This window comes from Papio anubis, chromosome 16, assembly GCF_008728515.1.
Source record: "Papio anubis isolate 15944 chromosome 16, Panubis1.0, whole genome shotgun sequence".
Classification (NCBI taxonomy): Eukaryota; Metazoa; Chordata; class Mammalia; order Primates; family Cercopithecidae; genus Papio; species Papio anubis.
In genome coordinates this window covers 32,700,517-32,725,935 of record NC_044991.1, presented here as the reverse complement: position 1 = coordinate 32,725,935, position 25,419 = coordinate 32,700,517, and the positions used below count along the sequence as shown (strand labels likewise).

At 43.9% G+C, this 25,419-nt stretch overlaps 1 long non-coding RNA gene across 2 annotated transcripts in view; it reads left to right on the top strand.

Moving 5' to 3' along the window:
* The window catches only part of LOC103888207, a 93,976-nt gene extending 82,210 nt beyond the window's left edge, over positions 1-11,766 (top strand). Inside the window, exons 6-7 of one of the 2 annotated variants that reach the window (XR_002515281.2) lie at positions 3,462-3,642; positions 10,180-11,766. This is a non-coding gene — a long non-coding RNA (uncharacterized LOC103888207). Of the gene's footprint in view, positions 1-3,461; positions 3,643-4,273; positions 4,900-10,179 lie in introns of those variants that run through there. The other variant, XR_002515280.2, reaches the window with a different exon arrangement.
* The last annotated feature ends 13,653 nt before the right edge of the window (positions 11,767-25,419 follow it).

Sequence of the window (25,419 nt, the reverse complement as noted above, 5' to 3'; positions counted from 1 at the left end):
CCATTGTGGAAAACAGTATGGTGATTCCTCAAGGATCTAGAACTAGAAATACTATTTGACCCAGCCATCCCATTACTGGGGATATACCCAAAGGATTATAAGTCATGCTGCTATAAAGACACATGCACACGTATGTTTACTGTGGCACTATTCACAATAACAAAGACTTGGAATCAACCCGAATGTCCATCAGTGTCAGACTGGATTTAGAAAATGTGGCACATATACACCGTGGAATACTATGCAGCTATAAAAAAGGATGAGTTCGTGTCCTTTGTAGGGACATGGATGCCGTTGGAAACCATTGTTCTCAGCAAACTATTGCAAGAACAGAAAACCAAATACCGCATGTTCTCACTCATAGGTGGGAATTGAACAATGAGATCACTTGGACACAGGAAGGGGAACATCACACACTGGGTCCTATTGTGGGGAGCAGGGGAAGGGATAGCATTAGGAGATATACCTAATGTAAATGACGAGTTAATGGGTGCAGCACACCAACATGGCACATGTATACATATGTAACAAACCAGCATGTTGTGCACATGTACCCTAGAACTTTAATTAAAAAAAAAAAAAAGAAAAAGTGGCATATATACACCATGGAATACTATGCAGCCATAAAAAAGAATGAGTTCATGTCCTTTGCAGGGACATGGATGAAGCTGGACATGCCTCAGCCTCCCGAATAGCTGAGATTACAGGCGCCTGCCACCATGCCTGGCTAATTATCACAAGATAATCACAAGCCCAGCTAATTATCAGCAAACTATCACACCACATGTTCTCACTCAAAGTGGAAGCTGAACAATGAGAATACATGGACACAAGGAGGGGAACATCACACACCAGGGCCTGTTATGGGTGGGGGGCTAGGGGAGGGATTACATTAGGAGAAATGCCTAATGTAGGTGATGGATTGATGGGTGCAGCAAACCACCAGGGCACGTGTATACCTATGTAACAAACTGGTGGATTTACATGGAAATGTTTTATTTCTGTCAATCCCGCTACATTTTTTAGTATTCTTCTGTAGAGATTTCCCTTTCCCCTTTAATTACCTATTTTTAATCAACATTAATTGGAATCAGCATAGGATTCTTTTTTGAATCACTTCTCTCATTTTATAGTGCATACTTAACAGCACTCTGCCATACTCTTGATCACATTTTCTCTCTCCCTCTCATATTCTGTCATAAATAAAATAGGTGATTCATTGAGCTAGGTCATGTGAAATCAGGAAGCAACAAAACTAGTGGAGTATTGAGATGAAAAGCCATGTCATCTGTAGAGCTATGAGATGGCCCATGGGAAATCTAAGACTTGAGTTGAGCCCTCTGGGATAAGAAGAATTAAGAAGGATAGGAGCAAAGAAAGGGCATTCCAATCATGGGGTGAGGAATGACCATTTTGAAATAGAAAAGAGAGTTGTGAGAGAGAAAGATGAAAAGGAGGCAGCATCTTCAATGTCAGGATGTGGAGTGTGGTGTTTTCCTGAAGAGAGGGCACAGGTGTTAGTGCAATGAAGAAATGTAGAGGGAAAAAAAAGTCAGTGCTTATCGAACTAAGCAAGTAATTATATGGAAGATCAGTGGCAGGAGGATTCAAAACTGGTGGAAGGATAGAATCCAGAAGGAAACACAGGGCTTGAACTCATTGTTTGTGATGGAGATGGAAGGAAATGCAGGAAAATTCAAGGGACAAGGTGGTTAAATATGGAATGAAGGAAAGAGAGGACATTCAAAATGACATCCAAATCATGACAGAGAGGGAAGTAAGAGGGGAAAGATGAGAGCAGAGATGCAGCTAGTCCTGATGTCAGAGACACTGTCCTGTTCACATCTATATTTCCAGCTCCCTTGTAAAGTTGTGTAAAGCAGTGTCCACCTGTTTTTTGGCTGGATCCATCTAGTCTAGAAAAGGTTAGAGCAGGGCTTTCAAATTTTAATGTGCAAAGGAATCACTTGGGAAACTTGCTAAAATTCAGATTCTGATTCTGTAGGTTTGGAACAGGGTGTGAGATTCTGCACCCTTGATAGTGCTGCTGCTGTTGTTCTGTGGCCCATACTTTGCATAGCAAGAGGTTAGGGGATTTCTATGCAGACAAGCCAAGCCCAAAGCCCATGGTTGTGAAAAAAGAAACCAAAACAATCAGTTCCTTTCTCATCCCTAGGGATCATCTTCATGCCCAGACCACCCAGTTGAAGGTCAAGGACATTCTCTACTGACTACAAATGTCTAAAGCCAAGGGCATTGTGACCATAGATACCCTTGACCCAGAGGTGAACTCCATGGCTTCTGAGCTCCCCACTCTGAAAACTAGGCTCCTGGTGTCACAGCCATGAAGGTTGGCTGGACTTCTGATCATTGGTTAAGCGGGTTTCTGGTCTGATGAATATGGTCTCTGAGTACATGTAGAAAATGACCATTTACTCTGAAGTGGTGGGAAACAAGCACCCAGTGGTAGGAAGCTCACCAGGTTGGCTGTAAGAAACCTCACCTGTGTTATTGATTTGCTCTATGACCCTGGCTTACTTCCTTCCTCTCTCTTGATCTCAGTTGCTTTATCTGTAAAATTTCAAGTTTTTCAGCATGTCAGACTTCTATGTTCCTCTCATTAGAATATACTCACCCCTGGGACTGTGCAAAGGAGTTTTGTAAAGTCAGGGGTTATTGTGTTGCACATATATATATGTGTGGGTGTGTGTGTATGTATATATGTGTATGTATATGTGTATGTATGTGTGTATATATATGTGTATGTGTATATGTGTGTGTATATATACATGTGCATGTGTATGTGTGTATATATATAGATATATACACACATATATATACATATATACACATATATACATATATACACACATATATATATGCACATATATATGTATGTATTTCATTCTCACCCTTTCTCTCTCTTCGCCACCCCTCATCACCAAGGTCACAGAGTTTAATTTAAAAAAACAAGCTTAGCAGTCTGGTTAAAAGCACGGACTAGGGTGCAGACTGCATTTGAATCCTGGCTATGCCACTTGCTAGCTGTATATTACCAAGCAAATTACCTAACCTCTCTGAGCCTCAGTTTTCTTATCTACAAAATGGGCATGATTAGATTAGTACTCGCCTCCTAGGGTTTCTCTGAGTATTAAATGAGTTCATATTTGTAAATCACTTAGAGCATTGCCTGAAACATAGCAAGTGCTATTTGTGTGTTCTATTAAATTATTTAAAGATTCATTATATTTTACCAGTTTCTCAAATGAAAAAATGCCAGTCCACATGTCCAAATCACCCATCAAGTCAGTTTGATGCCTAACACTGGAAGAGCCAGTTTTCCTCCAGTGTTGCAAACTCCCAGTTTCCTGTCCATGCATCATGTTGTTTCTTTTGCTTCCCTAGAAGATGAAAAACCAGCAGTCATAACCTTTTTCCTTTTGTCTTGAATCCCTTTGCAGATCAGCATCCCCAGAACACATCTGTATTAAGTCACAGACCTTGGACCCGGTGGTCATCTTCTTCATCAGTGGGACCACAGGCCTCCCCAGGATGGTGAAATACAGCCATGGGCTTACCTTACTATCCTCTTTCCCTTCATGGTAGGAAAGAAGGTACTGACATAAAGTGCTGGGATTACAGGTATGATCCTCTATGTCTAACCATGAATAGTCTTTTCAACAAATGGTGGTGGGGCAATTGGATATTCATGTGCAAATAAATTAATTTGGGTCCCTGCTTAACACCATACACAAAAATTAACTGAAAATGGATCGCAGACCTAAATGTAAAAACTAAAACTATAAAACTCTTAGAAAAAAACATAGGAGTAAATCCTTGTGATCTTGTGTAAGGCACTGATGTCTTAGATATGATGTTAAAAGCACAGTTTGAGATGAGCCAGGGCTACATAATGAGACCTGGAAAAGGAGGAAAGTGAGAAAGTGAGAAAATGAAAAATGGTAAATTGAACGTCAGCTGAATTTAAAACTTTGGCACATCAAAAGATACAATCAAGAAAGGGAAAGACAGCCCACAGAATGGGAGAAAATATTTATAAATCATATGTCTAATAAGTGATATATCCAGAAGAATTCTTACAACTCAGTATTAAAAGACAATCCAACTTAAAAATGGGAAAAGAACATGAATAGACATTTCTCCAAAGATGATATATTAATGTCCAATAAGCACATTTAAAAGTGTTTAACATCGTTAGTCACTAGGAAAATGCAAATCAAACCACAATGAGATGTCGCTTTACACCCACTAGAATGAATATAACCAATCAGACGGATAACACAAGTGCTGGAGAGGAGGTGGAGAAATCGGAGCCCTCATGCACTGCCAGGAGGAATGTCAAATAGTGCAGCCACTTTTTTGGAAGATAGTATGAGAGTTTCTTAAAGTGTTAAAAATAAAATTGCCTTAAACCCAGCAACTTTACTTATAGGTATCTACCCAGGGAAAATAAAAATGTATCTTGACACAAAGACTTGTACGTGAATATTCACAACACCGTTCACAGAAACCAAAAGGTGGAGACAACCCAAATGTCCATCTACTGACAAAGGGATTAAAATGTGGGGAATTTTAACACAAAGGAATACTCCTCATCAATCAAAAGGAAGTTCTGAGGCATGCTACCACAGTGATCATCCTCAACACCGCAATGCTTCATGAAAGAAGCCAGATGCAAAAGAACACACATTGCATGATTCAGTTTATATGAAATGTCCAGAACAGCCTGATATAGGGACAGAGAGCAGATTATTTGTTGTCGAAGGCTGGGAATAAGACTGAAAAGTGACTCTGATGGGCACAAGTTTCTTTTTTTTTATATATACTTTAAGTTCTAGGGTGCATGTGCACAATGTGCAGGTTTGTTACTTGTGTATACATGTGCCATGTTGGTGTGCTGCACCCATTAAATCATCATTTACATTAGGTATATCTCCTAATGCTATCCCTCCCCCGTCCCCTCACCCCACAACAGGCCCCAGTGTGTGATGTTCCCCTTCCTGTGATGGGCACAAGTTTCTTTCTGGGATGATGAAATGTTCTAAAACTAGATTTTGGTGATGGTTACATAATTCCATAAATATACTAAATATACTAAAAATAATTGAATTGGACCAGGCACAGTGGCTCACACCTGTAACCCCAGCACTTTGGGAGGCCAAGGCAAGAAAGCCCATGAGTTCAAGACAAGCCTGGGAAACAGAGAGAGACTCCATCTCTACAAATAATTTTTAAAAATTAAACAGATATGGTGGCACAAGCCTGTAGCCTCAGATACTCAAGAAGCTGAGGCAGGAGGCTCACCTGATCCCAGGAGGTTGAGGCTGCAGTGAGCCATGATAGCATCGTTACACTCCAGCCTTGGTATCAGAGTGAGACCTTGTCTCACACATGCACAAAAAAAAATCGTTGAATGGTACATTTAAAATGGGTGAATTTTACTATGTAAATTAGACCTCTATAAAGCTGTTAATTTTCTTAAGGTTTTTTTTTTTTTCTTTTTCTTTTCGAGACAAAGTTTCACTCTTGTTGCCCAGGCTGGAGTACAATGGCACGATCTCAGCTCACTGCAACATCTGCCTCCCAGGTTCAAACGATTCTCCTGCCTCAGCCTCCCAAGTAGCTGGGATTACAGGCTCCCACCATGACGCCCAGCTAATTTTTTGTATTTTTAGTACAGACAGGGTTTCACCATGTTGGCCAGGCTGGTCTTGAACTCCTGACCTCAGATGATCCACACGCCTCAGCCTCCCAAAGTGCTGGGATTACAGACATGAGCCACTGCCCCCGGCAATTTTTTTGACTTTTAAAATTATAATATTTACCCCAGCACCAAGACTGTCTCAAAATACCATTGTCCACTAAAAGAAAACAAGCCTTCCTGGAGAGAGTGCTGATTCCAGGTCTAGGCCGGAAATGTATAAGATAAGCCTGGAACACATTGTCACTCTGGATAGCAAGGAATCTATCAAAGATTACTAGGATGATTTCAACACATCTGAAGAGCCAATCTGAAGGGACTCCTTCTAACCAAACATAGGACATTTTGTACATTAATAAGGATAATAATTGCAGGGAATTGAAATACATCAAATATGTTTGAATGTCTGCATTCATAATGCTTCTTTATAAAAAATAAAAGTGGGTTGGCCAGCCACAGTGTCTCACATCTGTAATCCCAGCACTTTGGGAGGCCGAAGCAGGTAGATCACCTGAGGTCACGAGTTTGCGACCAGCCTGGCCAACCTGGTAAAACCCCATCTCTACTAAAAATACAAAATTAGTGGGATTTAGTGGCGCATGCCTGAAATCCCTGCTACTCAGGAAGCTGAGGCAGGAGAATCGCTTGAACCTGGGAGGCGGAGGTTGCAGTAAACCGAGACCTCGCCATTGCACTCTAGCCCACGCAACTCTGTCTCAAAAAAAAGAAAAAATAAGTAAATAAATGTGGGCTGGGGACAGTGGCTCATGCCTTTGGGAGGCTGAGGCAGGAGAATCACTTCAGCCCAGGAGTTAAAAACCAGCCTGGACAACGTAAGGGGACCCTGTCTCTACAAAAAATTTTTAAATTACTCAGGCGTGAGGGCCCATGTCTGTGGTCCCAGGTACTCAGGAGGCTGAGATGGGAGGATTGCCTAAGCGCAGAAGTTTGAGACTGTAGTGGCATGATGGCCCCACTGCATGCCAGCTCAGGCAACAGAGCTATAAATAAATAAATAAATAAATAAATAAATAAATAAATAAATAAAAGTGGTCACCACTGAAGGATATAAATTAAACAGACCATCATTTTGAAAAATGTTAAACAAAAAGAACAAAGCAAGCCACTAACAGGCCTTTTCTATATAAATTGTACAACTGGGTAACACAATAATTTATAAGAAGTAGCATCTCTTTTTTATATTTACTTTTTTTTTCTTCATGCAAGGCCCTTCTCAGGGTAGCAGTATCTCTTTCTGGAAGTATAGCAGCTCATAAATGAAGAAGGAATGATACAACAATACCATCATTGTTCAGTCCATAATTGACCAATGGCTGTTAACATCACCAAAAAAAAAAAAAAAAGATGGCCAGACAGTACACACCTCCTGCTGGAAGAACCTAGCACAGTCTTTTTGCCTTGACCCCCCAAATCCAACCTGAATCTGATCAAGCTTTCAGATCAAACTACTAATTTATAAAAACTAGAACAAAGTGAAGAACAAGTTAACATCACAAGGATACAATTAGCAAAATTCAAACTATGAGAAACAGCATAATGAGAATACAGTTAGCAAAATCCAAACTATAGGGAAACAGCCTAATTTATTCAATAAATAAACTGCAAGGGACAAAAAAGAGATCAAATGAGGAAGCTTTCAGGATCAAAAAAAAAAAAGCTAAGATATGAATGAAACAATCCAAAAGAGAGACTTTATTTGGATCCTCATTCAAATAAACAAAAATATATGAAATTACTGGAAATTTGGAGCTAACAGGAGAGTTGACAATATTAAAGAGCAATGGTGTGGGGTGGTTGGTTGATGATAGCATTGGGATTATGTTTTTAAGAGTTCTTGTCACCGGGCACAGTGGTTTATACCTATAATCTCAGTACTTTGGGAGGCCAAGGCAGGAAGATCGTTTGAAGCTGGGAATTTTAGACCAGCCCGAGCAACATAGCAAGACCCTGTCTCTACTAAAATAAAAATTAAAAATTAGTTGGGCATGGGGACATGGGTCTGTAGTCCCAGCTACATAGGAAGCTGAGGCAGGAGGTCAAGGCCACAGTGCGCCATAATCGTGCCACTGAACTCCACCCGGGGAGACAGAGCCTGGGTGACAAAGACCTTGTCTTGAAAGAACAAAACGAGAATCTTTATCTTTTACAGACATATACCAAGACATTCAGGGAGGAAATTATATGATTTGTGGGATTTGCTATAAAATAACAAGAGAGGAAGAGGAGAAACATGCAGGAGTGTACATGAAACAAGATTGGCCACGAGATAACAAATACCTGAATCTGCTGAGGAGTAGGTGAAAGCTCACTACACTAGCCTCTTGTTTAAAATGCTCCAGAATAGAAAGTTTGTCTGAAAATCCACTTCAGATGGATTTGTATCCATATGGGTTTGTAGCGAGCATTGAGTAAGATCACGTATACAGAGGGCTTTATCACCATGGCTTACAGGTAGTCAGCACACATTGTTTTTAGTTTTGTATACACCCTGTCCATTAATCACATCCAAAAAAGGTATGTTATTCATTCACAACAAGAGCTCTGGCCAATGGAACTTTGTCCACTTGGTGGTAATTTATTGAAATTTGAGGTTTAGAATGAGCAAATGCCAGCCTTCAGAGCCCCAGGCCTACTATGCAACAGCCAAGCCAACAGTCCAAAATGCCTTCCTAGCACACCTAGTAAGTAGGATCACTTTCCTCTCACCTTGTAGGCATACTTGAGTTCATTCACTATTTTTCATTCATTTCTTATGTGCCAGGTATTGGGTGCTAGGGATCTGTAATACAGTGAACCCATAATTGACTGGAAGCATCACTTTCAAAGCATCATTTCAGGATGAGTATTTAAGTGTCAAGTGAATTCAAGGAACAGTGCAAAGGATCCATGGCCTCAGTCACCATGAAGACTCTCCCAAGAGTCAGCCCTACTGGGCACATATAAATGAGTGGAGACATGGAATTCACCCTTACAAAGCCTAGAACCTGACAGAGCACACAAGACAAAAGCCCAAATAACCAAGAACAGGGAGCTGAATGTGAGAGGTGGGCCCCAAAGGATTAGGCCACCAAGGTGGAGAAAGTAATGTATGCAGAGTGGGAAGTATTCAGGTTTGGCTGAAGCAAGTAAGTATTTGGAGAGAGGTGGAAACAGGCTGGAATGGTCTCCTAGGGTCCTTTGTGGAGAAGGTCAGGTTCAGGCATCTGAATCCCATTCAGTAGCAAGAGAGTCACTCCATGGTGCCAAGCAAGGGCTAACAGGCTTAGGACAAGATTCAGGAAGAGGCCTCTTGCAGCAAGTGGCCAAGCCCAGGGACCACTCATGGAAGGCCTATCCCCGCCTGGCACTGCACCTTTAAGCTCACATCACATGACCACGTGCACATTCGCACACATCCACGTGCATGTTCACATGCATGTTCACACATAGTCATATACATGTTCACACAACCATGTGCATGTTCACACACGATCATGTGCACGTTTACACGTGGCCACATGCATGCTAATGCACAATCATATGCATGTTCACACATGACCATGTGCACAAATGACACATGACCATATGCGTATTCATATGCTCAGTGACTCACAGATTCGTAAGACCTGAGACGGACATGCGTTTTGGGAGATCCAGCTTTAGGATATGGGCTCACTGTCTCAGCACATGCAGACCAGGCCTGAACTATATTCAAGAAAGCTGCCTGCCAGTTTAGAGCAGGGCTTAGCAAACCTTTTCCATGAAGAGCCAGTTAGGAAATGTTTGAGGCTTTGCAGACCATGTAGTCTCTTGCAACTACTCAACTCACTAAAGCAACAATGGATAACACATACGTGAAGGAGCATGGCCGTGTTCTGGTAAAACAAAACTTGGCTGCAGTTTGCCCATGCCTAGTCTAGAGTTTGTAGCCTCTTCCCAGAGAGAGGGAACCTGACAGATTCCCAAATCTGTCAGAAACTAGGAAGTCTCCTTCAGAAGGACACCCCTCCAGGCCTGAGGATCCGTCCACCCACAGGAGGCCTGGCACAACTCATTCCCCACTCAGCTTGGTGCAAGCTAACCCTGTCAGTCCCTGCCACTGTTATCCTTGCTGATCACCCCTGGTGTCCTCTCAAGTGGAGGCTGCCTGCTTCTCATGTCCTGCGCCGCAGGGTCAGGCACTGCACCCTCCCTTTCCAGCCCCACAGGAGCCCCTTCTCCCCAGCCCTGGCCCACTGCCACCCCACCCCCTCACTGGGGAGCCCCTGCCCATCCAGTTGAGCCCAAATGGCATTCCTTTAGGAAACCTCCTTGGCACTCTGAAGTCCAGAGCACAGGACCTGCCTGGAATGTTCTCCCTGCAGCCTGTTCTTCACTTATGAGACCGTGCTGCACACTGGACTTCAACATCAGCTTCACCATCTGTCTCTTCCTTCACTACCTTCCCTCTGCACTAGGCCATAAGCTCTGTGGGAGAAGGAACTCATCACAGTGCCTGCCCCTGACAGGTTGTTCATCAGCGTGTACTGAAATAAAGAACTCCCAGGCACCTCCAACAGAGAGACTGGACCTTGTGAGACCCAACAAGAAGCCACTATTTCAGAACTGGTGAAAAACAGCAAGGATCTAGATTAGGGGGTGTAGTGGGAATGAAATGGGGGACTGTGGGATGCCCCATATTTGTCAATGACTCATAATCTTTCTCCAGAGATCTGTCTTCCTCCCCTGTGTTTGTCTCATCAGCTGCCACCAGCACTCACTCCAGCCACTAAAGCCAAAAAGCTAAAAGACCTCTGCCCTTATCTGGCCCCATCCAGCCAAAGACCGGAACCTGTCATTTCAACCTCACGCCCACCCCCTTTTCCACTCCCACTGCTCCTGCCTTAGTTCAGACCACCACCATCGCTCTCCTACCTAGTTCAAGCCAAGCTGACCTGGCCAGCGGCCTTCAGGCCTGCCCTTCTCCATCCTGCCATGTCCATCCTCCACAGCCAGAACAGGAAGCTGTCATTTAAAAGTGCAGGTCTGCTTTGGTCGTTCTCCTGATGAAACCCTTCAGTGGCTTCCCGGTTCCCTTTGGGTCCTGGCACAGATTCCTTAGCATGGCCAGGGAGGACAGCCCTCCGTGATCCTCCCCTCCCTGAGATGTTCCTTCTGCCCCAGCACCCTATGTTTGAGCCCGAGTCCGCCCTGTGGTGTCGTGCTCAGCCCAGCTCCCCCTGCCTGGGGTGCCTTGCCTGGCCTAGGAACTGGGAAAACTTACCTGCTTCCAAGACTCAGCCCTAGCACCTCTTCCTGCTGGGTGTTTTCTGATGCCCCTCCTCTCGCCACCTCATGGGGACCCCATAGTCCCCTGAAGAGCCTTCTGCCCCAGTGCCTCACCCCACTCTTTGGACCTGTTCCTGTTTCCATGGCTGCCTCACCTTCTTAGACCACGGGCTCCTGCGGAGCCGGACCCCCTATCTCAGTCGGCTTTGTATCCCCAGTGCCTGGCCTAAACTGAGGCTGGAATGGTCTCCTATTCCATAAGTACTCAATAACCCTTGAAAAATGACTGGAATCCTGGACAGGGCCAAGACAGCAACTGTGATTGGAGAGTGATCTGCTGCCCTCTCCTGGCAATGTGAGGAATTGTCCTAAGCGCAAACAACTCCCTCCCTGCCTTGCAAAAACAAGTGCAGGTTGGGGGAAACTGGAAAAGGAGCTGACCTCGGAGGGCTAGGGAGATGGATGCTGTCTAAGGAGACAAACTGAATTAAGGGGTTGCTGAGACTCTGCCGGCTCACGCACTATTCCCATGTCTATGGGCCCACGGGCCAGGTCAGTGCTTCCAGAGGATGAAGGTGCATCCTCAGAGAGGCTCTGGCTCCCCCCACCAAACCGTAAACTCTTGAAGGACATCTTCCTTCTCAATATACCCTATTGCCATGTTGTTGTAACTATCACTGTAACTTTTATTCACTTAAGTGGGTGATCACTGAGTTTTTCCTCCATTGTTGTAAAACATGTGTTTTGCTCTTTTGTGTAAAATGACTCTGAATTTAGCCACTGGCTTCTCCTGATTTTAACTCGGCTTCCTACTGCTAGGAGGTTATCTCTGATGTTCTGGGTTTCTCAGCTTTCCATCGAAACCCAAATACCATCATTCCTCGGTATCCATACGGGATTGGTTCCAGGACCTTCTCTTGAAGATACCAACATTGCAGGTGCTCTAGTTCCTGATAGAGAACAGCGCAGCATTTGCAGACAACCTATGCACACCCTGCGTCCACTTTCAATCAGCTCTAGATTACTTCTGATACCTAATTCAATGTAAATGCTATGTCAATAGTTGTTTACGGAATAATGACAAGAAGAAAATTTTGTACATGTTCAGTAAAGCCACATATTTTTCAAATATTTGTACCCCAGGTGGTTGAATCCCCAGTTGAATCCAGAACCCACTGATGCAAAACCCACAGGTGAAGAGGGTCAGCTGTGCCTGTTAGCATCCCCTGACCACCGCCCCCCTCCCCATGGTGCCCACTGCTTCAACGGGTCAGGCAATGTCATGCACCCCTCCTGGCAAAGAGAAGCATTACCTCAGCTCCTCCTGGGGCTGCAGGTCTAACCATCTGCATCTTAACATTTGCAAAGGTTGCCTAACCTCTAAAATAGGAAATGGATTTGGGGAAGGAGCTTGAGACTGTGGCTGGAGAATTGTGACTGATGTTCACAAAGATAGTTAAAGCCTTGGAGTGGCTAAGATAGCCACCTGCAGAGAAAAATCACCTGTCGTTCACCATTGAATCATCCATCTCTATTGCACAGGGCATTCTATAAACTTCAGGTGTCTGTGGAACAAATGCAAAGAGCATACACAAAAGAAGCAAAAGGGACTGTGTTTGCACGATGCAGAAAATTAGACCTGCATGACACGTTTAGCCCTAAATTTAGGAATCTACCCCACTAGACAGGAAATGCCTTTTCAATTAACAAATGGCCTCTCCACTCCTTATTTCCCTGGCAAGTTTACTGAACAATGATTGGCACCGTAAACTTTGTTTTCATGTCAAACAGTACCTATCCTCTAGTGGTTTATCATCTATTTGGTGGGACATGGCACAAAGGAAGAAAAACTGTTCAGTCCTCAGGAAGTCTGTAACCTCACCAGACGAAGCATCCATCTCACACTTGCTTCTCCAGGACCACTAGAGAGTCACATGAGACCATGTGCAATGAAAAGCTGAATTCACAAACACTTACCACTGAAAATGAGCAGCACAGAAAATCAGTGTTTTTAGTTAGGTGGTGCTATCAGGGCAGGCTTCCCGAAAGAAGCTGGCTTTAAACTGCCCTAGGCTGGGAAGAAGTAGAAAACAGAATGGAAAATTCACTGCAGACTTCCTCACACTGTCCCCACCACCTGAATGACCCTGCTCCTTTCCACCCCGAACAATGGTAGGAACAGAAGCAGCACAGACTTAGAATCAGAAGAGACAGCTTCAAGTCCTCCACTGAACAATGAATCCTAGGACCAGCATCAGTCGGAGATCCCAGTGGCAAGACAGGGGAGTGACGCCATTGACAATCCTGCCCATGTTCTCACTCTTGAGAGTGTGACACTGGGGCAGAAGCAGCAAAGATGACCACTGCATACCTTGCAGCTTCCAGACAGAGGCGTATTTGGCTTCCAATGCACAAGGCCCCCTTCAGCAATGCCTTTTCAGGGTGCGGGATAATAAAGTAAGGTGAGGGTGGACTGGAGTGAAGTGCAACCCAGGATGATAGCACCAGCTCAGAATGTCCTCAGCGAGGTCAGCAACAGTTTGGAGAATATTGAGAGATGGAGCTGTCCAATCATCCAGAGGGTCCCTGAGAGATGAGATGGTCTTGCCTGGATTCCCCACCCCTCGCTCACAAAAGCAGCTTGGTCCATGGAACTGGGCAGCGCTGTTCAATAATAATGAACAGCCCACAAGGCATGCGTCCCATCAGAGCCCAGTGAGGGAGCAGGCGAGCACTGTCTCCCCAGCACCTGCTCCTGCCTGGGCCAGCGGCCCTGACCCTTCTGACAAACCTCTAAGTGCTCCAACTGCTACATGGTTTCTCACCATCTCCAGCCCAAACTCTGCCTCCAAAGCCTAGTGGATCCACCCAGTGGGCCTTACCTCCCGCTCTCCCAGCAGGTTCTGCTGTAACTGAGACTCGCCTGCTCCCTGGGCCGCAGCGCTCATGTTTACCTGCGGACTTCCTCACACTGTCCCCACCACCTGAATGACCCTGCTCCTTTCCACCCCGAACAATGGTAGGAACAGAAGCAGTACAGACTTAGAATCAGAAGAGACAGCTTCAAGTCCTCCACTGAACAAAGAGTGCCTGCATATTCCCACAAATGAACATAAAGTTAACCAACTTACAGTTACAGAGGCCCAGCGTCCACAGTCAGCCTCAGCTTGGCTGAAGTCACAGTGTCAGCAAGGCTAGCTCATCCTGGTGCTCCTGGGAGACGTTGCTCCCTTGCCTTTCCCAGCTCCTAGAGGCAGCATGGGTTCCTTGGCTTATGGTCCCAAGGCACATGGACTTCTGCTTCTGTGGCCACATCTCTATCTTTGACTCTGGCCCTCCAGGTTCCCTCTTTTGAGGACTCCTGTGATTACATTACCAGAGCCACAAGGTAATGCAGGATAATCTCCCCCTCTCAAGATCCTTAGTTGAATCACATTTGCAAAGTCCCTTTTGCCAGGTAAGGTCAGAAATTCACAGGTTCTGGAGATTAGGATGTGAACATCTCTGGGGGAGCATCATTCAGCCTGGCACAGTGAGATATGCATGCATTTTTAATTTTTTTGTTTATCATTTATACAAAGGGTCTCACTATGTTGCCCAGGATGACCTTACACTCCTGAGCTCAAGTTTCAAGCAATCCTCCTGCCTTGGTCTCCCAAGTAGCTGGGACAACAGGCACACACAACCACAGCTGCCTTATATCTTATAAATCAACAAGAAAACAATTTAACTTTTTTTTTAAGATTCAGTTTTGCTCTGTCACCCAGGCTTAAGTAGAGTGGTGCGATCTTGGCTCACTGCAGCTTCCACCTCTTGGGTTCAAGTGATTCTCCTACCTCAGCCTCCCAAGTAGCTGTGACTACAAGCACGTGCCACCACGACTGGCTAATTTTTGTATTTTTAGTGGAGACAGGATTTCGCTATGTCAGCCAGGCTGGTCTTGATCTCCTGACCTAAAGTGATCCACCTGTCTAGGCCTCCCAAAGTGTTCAGATTACAGCTGTGAGCCACCGCACCCAGCCCAATTAAACTTTTTTTTTCTTTTTTCTTTTTTTTTCTTTTTTTTTTGAGATGGAGTTTTGCTCTTGTTGCCCAGGCTGGAGTGCAATGGTGAGATCTTGGCTCACTGCAACCTCCGCCTCCCAGGTTCAAGTGATTCTCCTGCCTCAGCCTCCAGAGTAGCTGGGATTACAGGCATGTGCCACCACACCCGGCTAATTTTGTATTTTTAGTAGAGACGGGGTTTCTCCATGTTGGTCAGGCTGGTCTCGAACTCCCGACCTCAGGTGATCTGCCCGCCTCATCCTCCCAAAGTGCTGGGATTACAGGCGTGAGCCACTGCGCCTGGCCTCAGTTAAACTTTTTTAACGGTAAAATGTTTGACCAGACACTTGACCAGAGAAGATAGACAAACTGGCAAAAAAAAGTTCATGAAAAGATGTAGAACATCATTCTTCATTAGGGAAATGCAAATTGAAACCACGATGATATAAGAACTGCATCCCCACTAGAAGACATGAAATCAAAAGATTTCTGGCAAAGCTGCCGAGCAGGCAGAACTGTCACGTGCTGCTGGCAGAAACACAAAATGGCACAGCTACTGTGGAAAGCACTTTAACAGTTGCTTATAAAGTCAAACATAGGACCTAGCGATCCTTCCCCTAGGTGTTTATCCAAGACAAATGAAAGCAGATTTCTACAAAACAATGTGTACAAGAATGTTCTAGCAGCTTCCTGTTGGGAGAAAACCTGAGTGTTGGGAGAGAAGCTGAGGCAGGGCTTGCATGTCTGCTAGACTTGCTGGCTCCTTGCTTCTAGCTCTCCCATTATCTCAAGCAGCCATATGTTTATCATTCACTTGATACAGTTTCCTTTCTACCTCCACATTCTCACCACCTGTTTCTTTGTTTGAGCACCAATAAATAGTGTGGGCTCCCAGAGCTCCGGGCCTTTGCAGCCTCCACACTGGTGATGGTCCCACTCTCTCTTTCAAACTGTCTTTTTCTCATTCCTTTGTCTGCCAGACTTCATCGCCCCCAAGACCTGGTGTTGGGTCTTATTGCCCCAACATTCCTGGCTGCCCAACGTGGGGCAACAAAGACCCCGGTAAAGGAACACTAGAGCGTGTGAAAGCAGAGGAAGCATTGTCAAAGGACACCCAAGGACGTCTAAAAGAAGCTCAGCAGGAAAGCTAAGTGCTCAGAAGAACGAGGGTAACAATGGGACAAAGTGAAAGCAGACATTCTGCTTATTTCAATTTCTTAAGGCATTTATTACGAAGAGGGAGAATGAAAGTTAGTACTCAGAATTTGTTATCACTCTTTAGTACAGTAAAGAAGTTTTGCCCATGGTTTCTAGAACAAGGGACTATGGAGTTGGATGAATGGGAGAGAATTGGTTTGATGCGGCAGATTCAGACGAGGAAGAGGACGAGTGTTAAAAACTAACTTCAGATTCTGAGTGTGAGGAAGAGCTACTGGAGGAGATTAATGAAAAGAAGGGAATCCCACCAACAGTGTAAAAGTGTTCCTATTTCTCCACATCCCCTCCAGCACCTGTTGTTTCCTGACTTTTTAAATGATCGCCATTCTAACTGGTGTGAGATGGTATCTCATTGTGGTTTTGATTTGCATTTCTCTGATGGCCAGTGATGATGAGCATTTTTTCATATGTCTGTTGGCTGTATGAATGTTACTGGGGATATACCCAAAGGATTATAAATTATGCTGCTATAAAGACACATGCACACGTATGTTTATTGCAGCACTATTCACAATAGCAAAGACTTGGAATCAACCCAAATGTCCATCAGTGACAGATTGGATTAAGAAAATGTGGCACATATACACCATGGAATACTATGCAGCCATAAAAAAGGATGAGTTTGCATCCTTTGTAGGGACATGGATGCAGCTGGAAACCATCATTCTTAGCAAACTATCACAAGAACAGAAAACCAAACACTGCATGTTCTCACTCATAGGTGGGAACTGAACAATGAGATCACTTGGACTCAGGAAGGGGAACATCACACACCGGGGCCTATCATGGGGGGGGGGGAGGGGGGAGGGATTGCATTGGGAGTTATACCTGATGTAAATGACGAGTTGATGGGTGCAGCAGACCAACATGGCACAAGTATACATATGTAACAAACCTGTGTGCAGCAGACCAACATGGCACAAGTATACATATGTAACAAACCTGCACGTTATGCACATGTACCCTACAACTTAAAGTATAATAATAAAAAATAAATTTAAAAAATAAAATAGGGCCGGGCGCGGTGGCTCAAGCCTGTAATCCCAGCACTTTGGGAGGCCGAGGCGGGTGGATCACGAGGTCAGGAGATCGAGACCATCCTGGCTAACATGGTGAAACCCCGTCTCTACTAAAAATACAAAAAAATAGCTGGGCGAGGTGGCGGGCGCCTGTAGTCCCAGCTACTCGGAGGCTGAGGCGGGAGAATAGCGTGAACCCAGGAGGCGGAGCTTGCAGTGAGCCGAGATCGCACCACTGAACTCCAGCCTGGGCGACACATAAAAACAAATATAAAAAAAAATAAAATAAAATAAAATAAAATTTAGTTTTTGCCAAAAAAAAAGAAAAGAAGGGAAAACTAAAAAAGGTATGTTTTACTGGCCTGTCGGCTCCAGCTCCTGAATTAAGTGAATGGCCACCTCCTCTCTCTCCTCTTAATGGGTGAGAAAATAAATTAGCTGAAAAACTTACTGCTCCTGTAGTTGCAACATTAAAACCTGGAGCAATTGATGGTGCTATACAAAATTCAATTTCAAAAGCTAGAGCTGAGGGAGACCTTGAAGCATGGCAATTTCCCGTTACTATAATCAGCAGGGAGGACAGACTATAGCTAATTGGGCCACTTTTCCTTTTAAGTTACTAAAGGAATTTAAGCAAGCCATTAGTCAATATGGACCAAACTCTCCTTTTGTGTAAACTTTATTTTAAAATATGGCTCTTGATAATAGATTAATACCATATGATTAGGATATTTTGATAAAAATCTGTTCTCACTCCATCTCAGTACCTGCAGTTAAAAACCTGGTGGGCTGATGAAGCTCAAATGCAGGCAAGGGAAAACACACAAGTGCAGCCACCTGTGCCTGTTTCCTTTGACCAGCTAATGGGAATCAGCCCTAATTGGGGTCAGTTAGAAAATCAAGCAGTAATGGAGGATGTTGCCATTGTTCAGCTGTGCTCTGTGTGCTTACAGGCATGAGAAAGGATAAATGTTACAGGGGGAAAATATGCTGCTTTCAGTTCTGTCCAACAAGGACCTAAAGAACCATATATTGATTTTATTGCTCAGCTCCAAGAGGCTGTGTATAAAGCCTTAACTGATAAAACAGGTCATGATGTTGTAATACAGCTTCTTGCATAAGATAATGCTAATGCAGAGTGTCAAACTGCTATTAGACCCCTGAGACAGAAGGCTCATTTAGCTGAATATATTAAGGCTTGCAGTGGCATTGGAGGTAACTTACATAAGGCTACTGTTTTATCTCAGGCTATGGTTGGATTAAGAGTAGGAAAGAATATGCCCCATTTCTCAGGCTCTTGCTTTAATTGTGGGAAATTTGGATACACAAGAAAGGAATGTAAAAAAGGAAATCAAAAGGCAAAAACTACCATCAATCAACAGAAAAGTCCCAGTTTATGTCCCCAGTGTAAGAAAGGCAATCACTGGGCAAGTCAGTGTCATTCTAAATTTAGCAAAGATGGACAACCTCTTTCAGGAAATGGGAAGAGGGGTTCAAGACCGAGGCATACCTGGCACAGCCAGTGCCCTTACAAATGTACAATTGTCCCCCACCTCAGCAGGCAGTGCTTCCATAGACCTCTACAGCACAATTCCTGTGTCCTTACTTCCTGGGGAGTCACCAAAGAACATCCTCATGGGAGTTAGGGGAACTTACCCTCAGGAACAGTCAGTCTATTACTTGGAAGGTCTATCCTAAATTTAAAAGGTGTACATACAGGAATAATTGACTCTGATTATACCACAGAAATTCAATTAGCTATTCATTCCTCAACTCCATGGTCTGCCTTCCCAGGAGAAAGAATTGCTCAGTTGTTGCTGTTACCTTACATAAAACTAGGAAGCAGCACAGTGAAAAGAACAGGAGGCTTTGGTAATACTAATCCAGCAGGAAAGGCTGTGTATTGGGTTAATCAAGTGTCTGACAAAAGATCTATTTGCACAGTAACTATTCAGGGAAAAGATTTTGAAGGACTAGTAGATACTGGAGCTGATGTCTCTATTATTGCTATAAATCAATGGCTCCAGCACTGCCCTAAGCAAAAGGCATCCATTGGTGGTGTTGGAGTAGGAGCTGCCTTGGAAGTTTTTCAAACTTCTTTGATTTTACCATGTCAAGGGCTGGATGGTCAGGAAGAGACAATCCAACCTATCATTACACCTATTCCTGTCAATTTATGGGGTAGAGACTTATTGCAACAATGGGATACTGAAATATCTACTCCTACAGATCAATATAGTAATAATAGTAGGAAAATGATGAGACATATGGGATATCACCCAGGAAAAGGATTAGGAAAAGATAAAATGGCCAATCAGAACCTTTAGAATTAAAAGGGCAAACAGATCGGACTAGATTGGGGTATCATTTTTAGCAGCGGCCATTGTTGAGCCTCTGGCTCCCATTCCTCTTGTTAGGCTAACTGACAAACTGGTTTGGGTGGAGCAATGGCCACTGAAACAGGAAAAACTGGAGGCTTTAAAAGAACTGGTGCAGGAACAATTGCAAAAGGGACATATAGAGCCTACTTTCTCCCCTTGGAATTCTCCTGTATTTGTCATTAAGAAAAAATTAGGGAAATTGATAATGTTAACAGATTTAAGGGTTGTTAATGCTGTGATTCAACCCATGGGCATAGTATAACCAGGGCTGCCCTCCCCAACAATGATTCCAAAATACTGTCCTCTCATAGTGATAGATCTAAAGGATTGCTTTTTTACCATTCCTTTAGCTGCCCAATATTATGAAAAATTTGCTTTTACTGTTCCCACCGTAAATAATAAAGAACCAGTGACACAGTGAAACCCCATCTCTACTAAAAAATACAAAAACTAGCCTGGCGAGGTGGCAGGCACCTGTAGTCCCAGCTACTCAGGAGGCTGAGGCAGGAGAATGGTGTAAAGCCAGGAGGTGGAGCTTGTAGTGAGCCGAGATCCAGTCACTGCACTCTAGCCTGGGCGACAGAGCGAGACTCCATCTCAAAAAAAAAAAAAGAACCAGTGGACAGATACTATTGGAAAGTACTACCACAAGGCATGCTAAATAGCCTATTTGTCAAACTTATGTCAGGAAAGCTGTTAAGCCAGTTAGAGAACAGTTCAAAAAATGTTATGTTATCCATTACATGGATGTTACTCTGTGTACAGCTGAAAGTAGGAAGAATTGATGTTGTGCTACAAACAGTTGGAAAAGGCTATAAATGCAGCAGGGTTAATTATAGCCCCTGATAAAATCCAAACTTCTATTCCCTTTCAATATCTAGGAATGAAGGTAGAGCAAAGTGCTATTAGGCCTCCTCAAAAGGTTCAAATCCAAAGAGATAATTTAGAAACACTAAATGGTTTCCAAAAATGATTAGGAGACATTAATTGGATTCTTCCAACTTTAGGCACCTACCTATGCTATGTCTCACCTCTCTTCTACTTTACAAGGTGATTCTAACCTTAACAGTAAACACTCCCTGTCCAAAGAAGCATTGGAGGAACTTCAATTAATTGAGGAAAAAATTCAGCAAGCACAAGTAGAATGGATTAGTCCGATACAACCATTACAGTTTTTAGTTTTTCCTACTAAGCATTCACCTACAAGAGTTATAGTTCAACAGGATGATCTGGTTGAGTAGCTTTTTCTACCTCACAATACAACCAAAACGCTCACTCTGTACTTAGATCAAATTGCCGTGCTAGTAGGACGAGTGAGGCTGCACACAACAAAGCTAATGGGATATGATCCAAATCAGATTATAGTTCCATTAACTAAACAACAAATTCAACAAGCCTATATTAATTCCCAAGAATGGCAGGTTAATTTGGCCGGTTTTGTTGGCATTCTTGATAATCATTATCCTAAGTCTAAAATCTTCCTGTTTCTAAAATTAACATCCTGGATATTGCCTTCTATTACTAAAAAAGCCCCTATTGAAGGGGCCATTACTGTTTCTACTGATGGATCTAGTAATGGAAAAGCCTCCTTTGCAGGACCTCAACAGCAAGTTTTTCAAACTGACTTTGCTTCTGTTCAAAGGACTGAACTTATGGTTATGATAACAGTGTTAAAAACTTTTAAACAGCCAGTAAACATTGTTTCTGATTCAGCCTATGTAGCGCAAGGCTCGCAAAATATTGAATGTGCCTTAGTTCGAAATGTGACTAATGAACAACTTAATCTTTTATTTTATTCTTTACAGCAAGCAGTATAACAAAGGCATTCCCCTTTCTATATCACTCATATGAGAGCACATACTGACTTCCCTGGTCCTTTAACTAAACTTAATCAAAGGGCAGATGCATTGGTGTCTGCAGACTTTGCTGATGCACAAACATTTCATTCTTTAACCCATCTTAATGCTGCAAGCCTTAGAGAAAGATATGGTCCATCATGGAAACAAGCTAAAGAAATTGCACAACACTGTTCTGCCTGCCAAGTCCTGCATCTGCCACATCAAGGAACAGGCGTTAACCCTACAGGTTTATCTCCAAATTCCATCTGGCAGATGGATGTAACACATATTCCTTCTTTTGGAAAATTGCCATTTGTTCATGTTTCAGTAGATACCTATTCACCTTTTATTGGGCCACATGTCAAACAGAGTTATGGGAATCTCAGAAAAAATCAAAACTGATAACGGACCAGGATATTGTAGTAAAGCCATGGCTACATTTCTTCAACAATGGAATATTACCCATACTACGGGTATTCTATATAACTCACAAGGACAAGCAATACTGGAAAGAGCTAATTGTACTTCAAAAACTCAAATATAGCCGGGTGCGGTGGCTCACGCCTGTAATCCCAGCACTTTGGGAGGCTGAGACGGGCGGATCACGAGGTCAGGAGATCGAGACCATCCTGGCTAACACAGTGAAACCCCGTCTCTACTAAAAAATACAAAAAGCTAGCCGAGCGAGGTGGCAGGCGCCTGTAGTCCCAGCTGAGGCAGGAGAATGGCGTAAACCCAGGAGGCGGAGCTTGCAGTGAGCTGAGATCCGGCCACTGCACTCCAGCCTGGGTGACAGAGCAAGACTCCGTCTCAAAAAAAAAAAAAAAAAAAAAAAACCTCAAATATAAAAGCAAAAGGGAGGGAACCAGGAATGTAAGACAGCACATATGCAATTGCATTTAGCTTTATTAACATTAAATTTTTTTAATTTACAAAAAGATCAACCCATGACTGCAGCTAAGCAACACCTGAGAGGACAAAAGGAAAATAAAAAGGCTGGACAAGATACATGGTAGAGGGATGCACATACATAGAGCTGGGAAAAAGGAAAGATAATTTTATAGGGAAGAGGATTTGCCTGTGTGGGTGCCCACCAAACATCTGAAGATCTATCACGAGCCACAGCATCTAGTGGATCCACCTGTACAGTGCAAATTGAAGGTTTAAGGATTGCTTTTAAGCCTTGATTTGCTTTCTCTGTGCCTTTTGTTAGAAGGGGCCTGCTTCTTGTTATAAACGGTAAGTTTTACCCCGTGGTAATTAACCAAAGAGGCAGAAGCTGAGTTACAAATGCTTCAGCAATGGCATGCCTCCTGGCCACAGCCACAAAAGCTTTTGCTTCTGTTTTAGTAGATTTACTAATGTGGGGGTGAGTGTATGCTTGTGTTTTTGCAGGAGATGAACAAACCGTATAGGTGCCCTCAAGATGTGTATGACCATGATAGAGGAGACTGAAAGGACCCATGGATCCCAACCATAGACCTGGTTCCCCCAGTTTGAGCCATGCTGAGAAACTGCTGGAGTGCCAGGGTTTCACCTATCGATGCTTAACAGATCAATGCTTTCTGACTGAACTCCTCTCTACCCTGAATACAAGAGACCCTAATAGGTAGGCAGGAGTATCATCACCCCTATTCAGCATGAAGAAGTTACAGAAGATGGACGTTTATCCTTCTGCAACCGCTAGGATTAAGGGTCCTCTTGTAAAAGGGAAAGGGGAGATAGGTAGGAAGCATTCAAACCAGAGCAACTCCATTTTGAATAAGGGCTAAGAAAAATGAAACTGGATCACCAACTGGCAATTAAGGGCTGCACAGCCTGCAATTGCCTTGCTCAATTAATTTAAAAAAGAAGCCGCCTTATACTAGTAATGGTAGCTGTGGCCGTTGGTACAAAAAAGAGAAGGGGGCATTTTGGGAGAAAAACTAAGTATTGAGAGAGAAGCTGAGGCAGGGCTTGCATGTCTGCTAGACTTGCTGGCTCCTTGCTTCTAGCACTCCCATTATCTCAAGCAACCATATGTTTATCACTTACTTGATACACTGTTTCCTTTCAACCTCCACATCCTCACCATCTGTTTCTTTGTTTGAGCACCAATAAATAGCGTGGGCTCCCAGAGCTCAGGGCCTTTGCAGCCTCCACACTCGCGATGGCCCCCGGTCCCACTTTCTCTCTCAAATTGTCTTTTTCTCATTCCTCTGACTCTGCCAGACTTCATTGCCCCCATGACCTGGTGTTGGATCTGATCACCCCAACACTTCCTTCTGCTCCCCACAAACTGACAGCAGCCCACGTGGCCTTCAGCTGATGAAGGTAATAAAGTGTGGTACACATCCATACAGTGGAATATATTCACTAATGAAAAAGAACAAGTTACTGATGCACACAGGAACGTGGGTAACTCTCAACAGCTTTACACTAAGTAAAATGAGACAGACATAAAAGATACCTGTGGTGGGATTCTTTACCTGAAATTCTAACAAAGGCAAAATGATGGTGCAAGAAAGCAGATCCACAGATGCCGAGGGCTGAGAAGGAGACTGCTGGGGATGAGCTGTAAAGGGGCACACAGGAACTTTGAGGGTGTGGAAATGCTGTGTCTTTATTGTTGTAGTGACCGTGTGGCTGCATGCATTTATCAGACCTCATTGAGCTGCACATGTCAATTATACCTCAACAAAGCTGATATTAAACATCAATTGCATGGTTGCACAACAATGTGAACGTTCTTAAAGCCACTAAACTGTGCACTTAAAAACGGCTTAAATGGGCCGGGCATGGTGGTTCATACCTGTAATCCCAGCACTTTGGGAGGCCAAGGTGGGCAGATAATGAGGTCAGGAGTTCAAGACTGGCCTGGCCAACATGGGGAAACCCCATCTCTACTAAAAATACAAATATTAGCCGGGCACAGTGGTGCATGCCTGTAGTCCTAGCTACTCGGGAGGTTGAAGGAAGAGGATCACTTGAACCCTGGAGATGGAGGTTGCAGTGAGCCAACATCACATCACTGCACTCCAGCCCGGGTGACAGAGCAAGACTTCCTCTCAAAAAAAAAAAAAAGGTTTAAATGGGCCAGGCTCAGTGGCTCTCACCTGTAATCCCAGCACTTTGGGAGGCCAAGGTGGGTGGATCACCTAAGCTCAGGAGTTCGAAACCAGCCTGGCCAACATGGCAAAACCCAGTCTCTACTGAAAACACAAAAATTAGCCAGTCATGGTGGTGAGAGGTGAAGCCAGCTGGACTTCTGGGTCTGGTGGGGACTTGGAGAACTTTTCTTACAAGAGGATTGTAAAATGCACCAATCAGCACTCTGTGTCCAGCTAAAGGATTGTAAATGCACCAATCAGCACTCTGTAAAATGGACCAATCAGCAGGATGTGGGTGGGGCCAAATAAAGGAATAAAAGCTGGCCACCCCAGCCCACAGCCACAATCTGCTGAGGTCCACTTCCACGCTGTGGAAGCTTTGTTCTTTCACTCTTCACAATAAATCTTGCTACTGTTTACTCTTTGGGTCCGCACCACCTTTAAGAGCTGTGCCACGAAGGTCCGCAGCTTCATTCTTGAAGTCAGTGAGACCACAAACCCACCAGAAGGAAGAAACTCCGGACACACCACCTTTAAGAGCTGTAACACTCACCGCAAAGGTCCGCGGCTTCGTTCTTGAAGTCAGCGAGACCAAGAACCCACTGGAAGGAACCAATTCCGGACACAGTGGCATGTGCCTGTAATCCCAGCTACTTGGGAGGCTGAGGCAGGAGAATTGCTTGAACCCAGGAGGCAGAGGTTGCAGTGAGCTGAGATCGTGCCACTGCACTCCAACCTGAGCAATAAAGCAAGACTCCATCTCCAAAAGAAAAAGGTTTAAATGGCAAACTTTATATTGCATATATTTTATCACAATTAAAATAAATACCCATCCCCCCA